The sequence below is a fragment of the Peromyscus leucopus genome, chromosome 2 (genome assembly GCF_004664715.2).
Source record: "Peromyscus leucopus breed LL Stock chromosome 2, UCI_PerLeu_2.1, whole genome shotgun sequence".
NCBI lineage: Eukaryota > Metazoa > Chordata > Mammalia > Rodentia > Cricetidae > Peromyscus > Peromyscus leucopus.
Window position 1 is genome coordinate 121,394,142 of NC_051064.1, and position 6,767 is coordinate 121,400,908.

The 6,767-nt window shown below is 47.3% G+C and overlaps 1 long non-coding RNA gene across 1 annotated transcript; it reads right to left on the bottom strand.

Moving 5' to 3' along the window:
- Positions 1 to 1,289: 1,289 nt before the first annotated feature.
- On the bottom strand, positions 1,290 to 2,587 carry LOC119087357. Its single transcript, XR_005090767.1, has 2 exons — positions 2,275 to 2,587; positions 1,290 to 1,577 (listed from the first exon to the last, which is right to left on the bottom strand). It is a non-coding gene; the product is annotated as an uncharacterized LOC119087357 (long non-coding RNA).
- Positions 2,588 to 6,767: the final 4,180 nt, after the last annotated feature.

Genomic DNA, 6,767 nt, shown 5'->3' on the forward strand with positions numbered 1-6,767 from the left:
TACACAGCACCTGGCACACAGGAAGAGTGATACATGTTCGCCACAGCTATCATTATGGTTAAATCATGCTTTTAGATGTCATTAGCTTTGGGAAATCAAACAGTCAAACCGTGGGGTTCTGACCCAGACAGAAAGTCCATTTGAAAACAAAACAGAACAACAAAGCAGCTTTGCTCTTTCCCAGATGTCACGTGTTGTCCAGGCAATGAAAGTCACAGCACTCTCAGCCACACACAGCTATAGTAGACCACAGGAAGGAATCAAACTCAGGTTGGGTTTTCCAGACTAATAATTTTAATCAAATTTGCCTTAGCTCCTGGTGGCCAAAATAGCACCTACAGATTTTTCCATAGCTATGAATCAAAAATCTGACTAAGAGAGAATATGAAGTTCCTGCCTTTCGCACCATGGAAATATTCTCACCTCCACATTATTTACTTTCCCATTTTTTCCCCCAGCACTTTCCACTAATGAAGAGACAGTTTCCTTCTTCACTCCCAAGTTTCAAAAATGTCCTGACAAACTGAAGGATGATGTCAACCTGAGAACTTTGGGGTGACGTGATTCCTATAAATACTGTCCTGTTAGACCAGGGCTCCGTGACTCAAGTGGCCTAGTTAAATGATTTAAGCTAACCTGTTTGGCCCCTTGGACTCATAAAACCAAAAAGCCCAGGGATTCAGTTTTGAAAGGTGCCTTATTTAACTTGCTTTTAAATATAGCACGCTCAAGCTTTGTGTATTTGACGTGACAGGCACATTGACGTGGGGGCGGGGCTTAGCAAGTGTGGGCAGCAAGTGTGCCCAAACAAGCAAGGTGCAGGTGTGGCGATTCCTCTCTTGTTCCCAAGAGAGTCAGCAAGAGGGGGAGGAGAGGCCAGGGAGAGTTCTGCTGAAGGGAGAGGAAGGGTCGTGTCTCCTAGGACTGGATTCTTCCCACATTCAGGAGAAGGGTCAATGTCAGAATGTTGTGTGGGGCTGTAGGAACCTAGACATGCTGGGGCATTAAGGACCTCTTCACAGACTTTTACTTCACTGTAAACACTGGCTGCCATGGTTAGCAGCTTGCTATTTCTCGGGCTTTCAAGGTGAACTCCATCGAAGAACTGATGAACCCATCTGGGAAGGCTGGGAGGCTGACCAGCCCTCTCCTGTCAGCCCTGAAGTTTTAGAGGGACTTTGCCAAGCTCTGTGGTTAAGTGGGAAACTGGGAGTTATCAGCTTTCTGGCCTTGTTAATTGCCAAGGAAGAATGTCAAGAGAATATCAAGAAGGGAGCCAAGGACAGAACCCAGGAAGGTCGGAGAACTTTATTTGTTTGTAAATGTGCAGACTGGTGTTTGACTTGGCCGTCTTCTGTTCTCTCGTGGATGCTTAGGCCCTGGGTTCTATTCTCCAGGGATGGAAGTCTGGACCCATCCAGAACCTCCCACTGGAGTATGTGTTCTCCCAGCATGCTCTCTGCTCCTGTTTGATGGCGCTCCCTGCTTACAGACTGTTTTCTGGTCTGTGTTCGGAAAACTCCTATTGCTGTGGTCCAGATCGGCAGTGGGTGTCCCAAAGACGCTCATGTGGGGCCCTGGGAAGGAGCGATGACAAAGACAGCTAGCTCATCTGGGTGGAGCGGCTGCGCAGCACCGAGAGCCGCCGCCGTCCTTGGATGGACTTAACCCCGCCATTCGCTTATTCTGCAGTGCTCGGCAAGTTCCCCAACAGAAGCTGTGCGAAGTTATTTTGAGAATCAAATAACTTAACCTACATTTGCATGGGCGCTGCTCTGGAGCACACAACAGATGCTCTGGCCGTCCCGAATCCGCTTTTTCTCCCCTCTCCCCCTTACCTGATATGCGATAGCCCATGTCAGTACGCTTGGTAGAATTTATTTGGGGATGGAACCCCAGCTTAATCAAGACAAACGACAAACAGAAACTCTGGGGCTCATTTTCTTGTGTGATTGCAGAAGCCATGCCCAGTTCCATCCAGGGTTCCCACAGTGTGTGCAGATCCCAGTTTTCCTCTTTTCTTTTCTGGGCTCTGCTTTTTCAGTGATTATTTAGTTCCCAGGGTTATTTAGCCAAGGTTCCAGAATTTTATCCAATTAATTTTCATCAGCCTGGCTTAGGTCCCATGCCCATCCCTGAGGCCTGAGAGGAGTAGTGTTCTGAGAAGTCTCTCTCTCTCTCTCTCTCTCTCTCTCTCTCTCTCTCTCTCTCTCTCTCTCTGTGTGTGTGTGTGTGTGTGTAACTCCTCTGAGCTGAGGGCGGGGGCACCCTTACCCAGTCCATCTGTACCAAGAGAAGTCAAGAGGTGGATTCTCAAGGGAACTCAGGACACTGTGACCAGAAGCAGATGAGCCGGTGATGGGCTGAGAAGACCACCAGGTTTCTGGCATCGACTTAATTGCAGTGAGGCAAGACAGGCATTTTCTGCCTGGTGGGCTTTCTAAGGTCCTAGTGGAGTGGGCAGGCGTCTCTTGGTTTGGGGCTTCCTCATTGTTTTATCAGTGCAATGGATCGGGAGGTACAGTTGGGGGATGGGGAGACCCAGTGAGCTCTATGAAGTGCTGGGGTTATGGTGTTCCTCCCAGTGTCCTGGAAGGAAAGAGAAGGCAGTCAGAGGTCATGAACATGGGGACTGTTGACACGCTCTGCAGTTAGGCAAGGGCCAGTGGTGCCTTCAGCGTCTGGCCTGAGCAACAAGAAGGAAGGGAGTCACTAGTGGGATTTGGAGTGATGGAAGGGGGTCTAAGAGACTGAGCTTGACCTGGGAGAAGAGCGGTCACTTCCTGCCTGAGGCAAGGTTGGAAGGAAACCAGAGAATGCATATCTCAGGCCCTCTGTTCCCCTTTTCCATGCTCACACCTGCACATCCCATTGGCTAGCCCGTGGCAGAGTGTGAGCCCAGGTGATGTAGTTCCAGGGCAAGGCCAAGGGCAGAGAGTGGAGAGGCGCCAGTGAGGCCTGACTGTCCTGTGAGATTTGCTGTTTTGGAAGAAAAGACACTTGGCTTGTGATCAGTGGTGCTGGGAGTGGGAGTTTAGTCAGCGTCTCTGGCTAAATTCTGATTTATTCTCCTGCTTTTGGAAATGTAATAATCTCTCCATCAAAGCTCTATCTATCTGCCAAAATAATGCATGTCCTTTTGTACAAACGAAAGAATTACAGCTATTATGCAAACACTGAAAGGGGACCACATTTGCATGCAGAGAGGAGAAAAAGAAAAATCCTATTTGCAATGAAATTAATGATACCAACGTGGCAAAGAGACGTATGGGCACCCATTTAACACTTGGACAGGAACAGAACGAAGTTTCCTTGCCAACCCTGATGAAGTAATGGGGCCAAAAAGAAAATACTCTGAAATAGAGGCCTGGCTGGAATGAACCGGAATTGGGAATTTCTGGCCATTTGAAGACACCCTCGTCCCAACAAAAGATGGAAATAAAGGTTCTTACACAGACTAAGCATGAATATTAATGTTCTAGATCTGGTGCCTGCACCAAGTTCCTCATTAAGATGGGCATCGTCAGAGAGCTGTGAGCAGGCAGGCTCTGGGCTGCTGGGTGGCCTGAGGAGGACGCGCTTTGCATCTGAAATGAGAAGGCAGGTAGATGAGAGAGGCTTAAAATATGTTTGAGTTCTGTTACATGGTGATGCATGATCACCAGGAAATAGGAGCCCGATGGAGAAAGAGAATGAATCATTTATTCTGAAGAGGAAAGCTAAAGTGTCCCTGGAGGATATTCCATTCCTAAGAGGCTCCCCTGCATGCCTGTTCTCAGGTCATTGGAACACTCCTTCGTCTGCCTTGATCACCCTGAGCATCTGGGATCAGGACTGAGGGCACCCCATGTAGTCTCTTCTATCATCAGTGCTCAGCACAGAACAGGCACACTTGGGGCATGTTGGATTGAGGGCCTGGGGAAATGGCTCTGTGGGTAAAGTGTAAGCATAAGGACCTGAGTTTGGATCCTTAGAACTCACATAAAGTGGATATTTTAGTAGTCCTACAGTGAGGTGGGAGTCTGAGACAAGAGGACCTTGATTGCTTAGACCATCCAGGGCTGACATAAGCAGTGGTGAACGCCACAAGATCCTGTTTCAAACAGGGTAGAAGGTGAGGATGGACACGAAGACTTTTCTCTGACCTCAGGTGCACCGTGGCATGTATGTGCCTGTAGATGGACACATATGCACACATTATAAATAAAAAGCTTAAAAAATGTTGAGGAACTAGAGGGATGGCTCAGTGGTTAAGAGCACTGGCTGTTCTTCCAGAGGACTTGGGTTCAGTTCCTTGCACCTACATGGCAGCTCAAAACTGTCAGTAACTCCAGCCACAGGGAATATAACACCCTCTTCAGGCCTCCTGGGCACCAGGCATGTACACAGTGCACAGACATACATGTAGGCAGCACATCTATACATACGAAATATTTTTAAAAATTAAAAACATTGAATTGAGAGATACAATAATCAATGAAGCATGGAACTCTAGTGTCCCAAGTAGCTACAGAGATAACCAATTATAATGGTTCTGAATGAATACATGTACCTAGAATGGGAAGTTGGGCAGGGGTGACTTGGAGAAGGATAAGGACGGTGAGGTCTATTTGGCTATCAATCAATCCATTTACTTCTCCAGTCCCACAGCTTACATAGGTACTAAGATCCAGCCAGAGGGATTTTTGTTTTTGTTTTTGAAGCAGTGTCTAGCTATTTATTCCAGGATGGCCTCAAACTTACAATCCTCCTGCTCCAGCCTCCTCTGGAATTCTGGGATCACAGGTATGCACCATACTTAGCTTGGGAACTTTATATTTTTAGATGCTCCTGAGGTGACATCACCCTTATCAGCTGGAAAACCTTGCCCAATGCCCACAGCCCACTCACCCCCCAATCCTTCCCGCTCCCATAGCTCAGCCGAAAACAGCTGCTCTTAATAGTTGCTTAGCAAGTGAAGTCCAAGGACTGCTCAGAAGTCATAGTGATGGTTTGTCTCCCAGGGCCCCACAGCCAGGCCATGCAGGATTGCTCCAGAGGAAATGGTGATGGACTTTCCTCAACCTCTGCTTCTCCAGCTCAGAATCAGGGTAAGGGCTGGCAGATGACCTAGGTCAGGACTTGTTGGAGACAGGATGTCATTAGATGGTGAGACCAGCCCCTGGAACAAGTGTTGGGATTCCCTGGCACTTCCCCCACAAGTATGAAAAAGGATGCACGCTCAATGTGATTAGAATAAAATTGGCCCCCATAGGCTCATATATTTAAATGCTTGGTCAGTAGGGAATGGTACTATAAGGTGTGTCATTGTTGGGGTAAGTATGGCCTTGCTGGAGGAAGTGTGTCACTAGGGGTGGGCTTTTGAGGTTTAAAATGCTCAAGCCAGGCCCAGTGTCTCTTGTTCTCTTCCTGCTGCCTTCAGATCTGGATATAGAACTCTGAGCTACCTCTCCAGCACCATGCCTGACTGAGTGTTGCCATGCTTCCTGCCATGATGACAATGGACTAAACCTCTGAATGTAAGTCAGCCCCAGTTAAATGTTTTCCTTCATAAGAGTTGCCCTGATCATGGTGTCTCTTCACAGTAATAGAAACCTCAACTAAGACACTCACCTTCCCAAGTTGAGTCAGATTCCATGTGCCTCTGTGGAGGCAAACAGAGCTTCTATTCTAGAAGCTTTCCCACTCCCGCTCTCACCAGGATTCCACAGTCTCTACACAGGAATTACCCTCATGATCATAGAATGTACTGGACTAAAAGACTGCCTTTCACCTCCTCCTCATCTGTAAAGCCAACAGTACACTGAGATTACTATTTTCCAGCTTAAGTAGGGTAGGATATGGAATCATTAGAAGCATAGATACTGTGAGTATACAAACCTAAATGGTATGGAAAACACACACACACACACACACACACACACACACACACACACACACACACACACGGAATGGTTGGATTCTGGAGCCAGGTAGTGTGAGTCGAAATACATCCTATCACGTACTTGCTATGTAACATTTGGGGAATCAGTTTTCTGTGCCTTGGCTTCTTCATCTGAGAAATGAGATAACACCCTTGACTTCATGAGGTTGGTATAAGGATCAGTGAGGCACTCTATGCAAAATTCCTAGAACAGTTGCATACAGCAAGCACCAACTAATGCAACCTCTTATTAGCCTATCAAAGATGGTAGGCCTCAGGAGAGATGTGGCAGGTGGTAACTGTTCCTGCTTATTACAAGGCTGTGCACTGTTTAATAGCCGAAAGTTGAAAACTGAAGCTGTCTTAGTTGTACGACTCTGGGTCAGACAGAGTCTCTCTGAGAAAGGATGGTGCATGTTTCCCTAGGCATGTTGCTAATATATATTAGTGTGATTTTTCATTTCTTGAATCACAGAATCTTGAGCACTGGGAAAGAGCTTACAATTCATCTTGGTCTGAATAGAGAAGGAACTGACTTGCTCAAGGTTGCCCAGCTATCCGTGGCCTGGCCTCTAATTGCTAGGGCAGCATTCTGCCTGCTCATCGCCATAGTTACTGTAACAGAGTGCCTGGTGATATATTTTATATCCACACCTGTAATGTACAGAGTTATATCCACACGCACAGGCATTGAGGTAGACAGCATGTTGGGCCTGTGAGGAGCCACAGGCATTTCATTGCTATGCACCTTGTTTTCTTCTTTGAAGGGAGGTGGGGAGGCTGTGTCCATGCAGTGGGCTCCTACCTACAACCAACAGAAAGAGCTTGGGTGGATCTGAGCCAT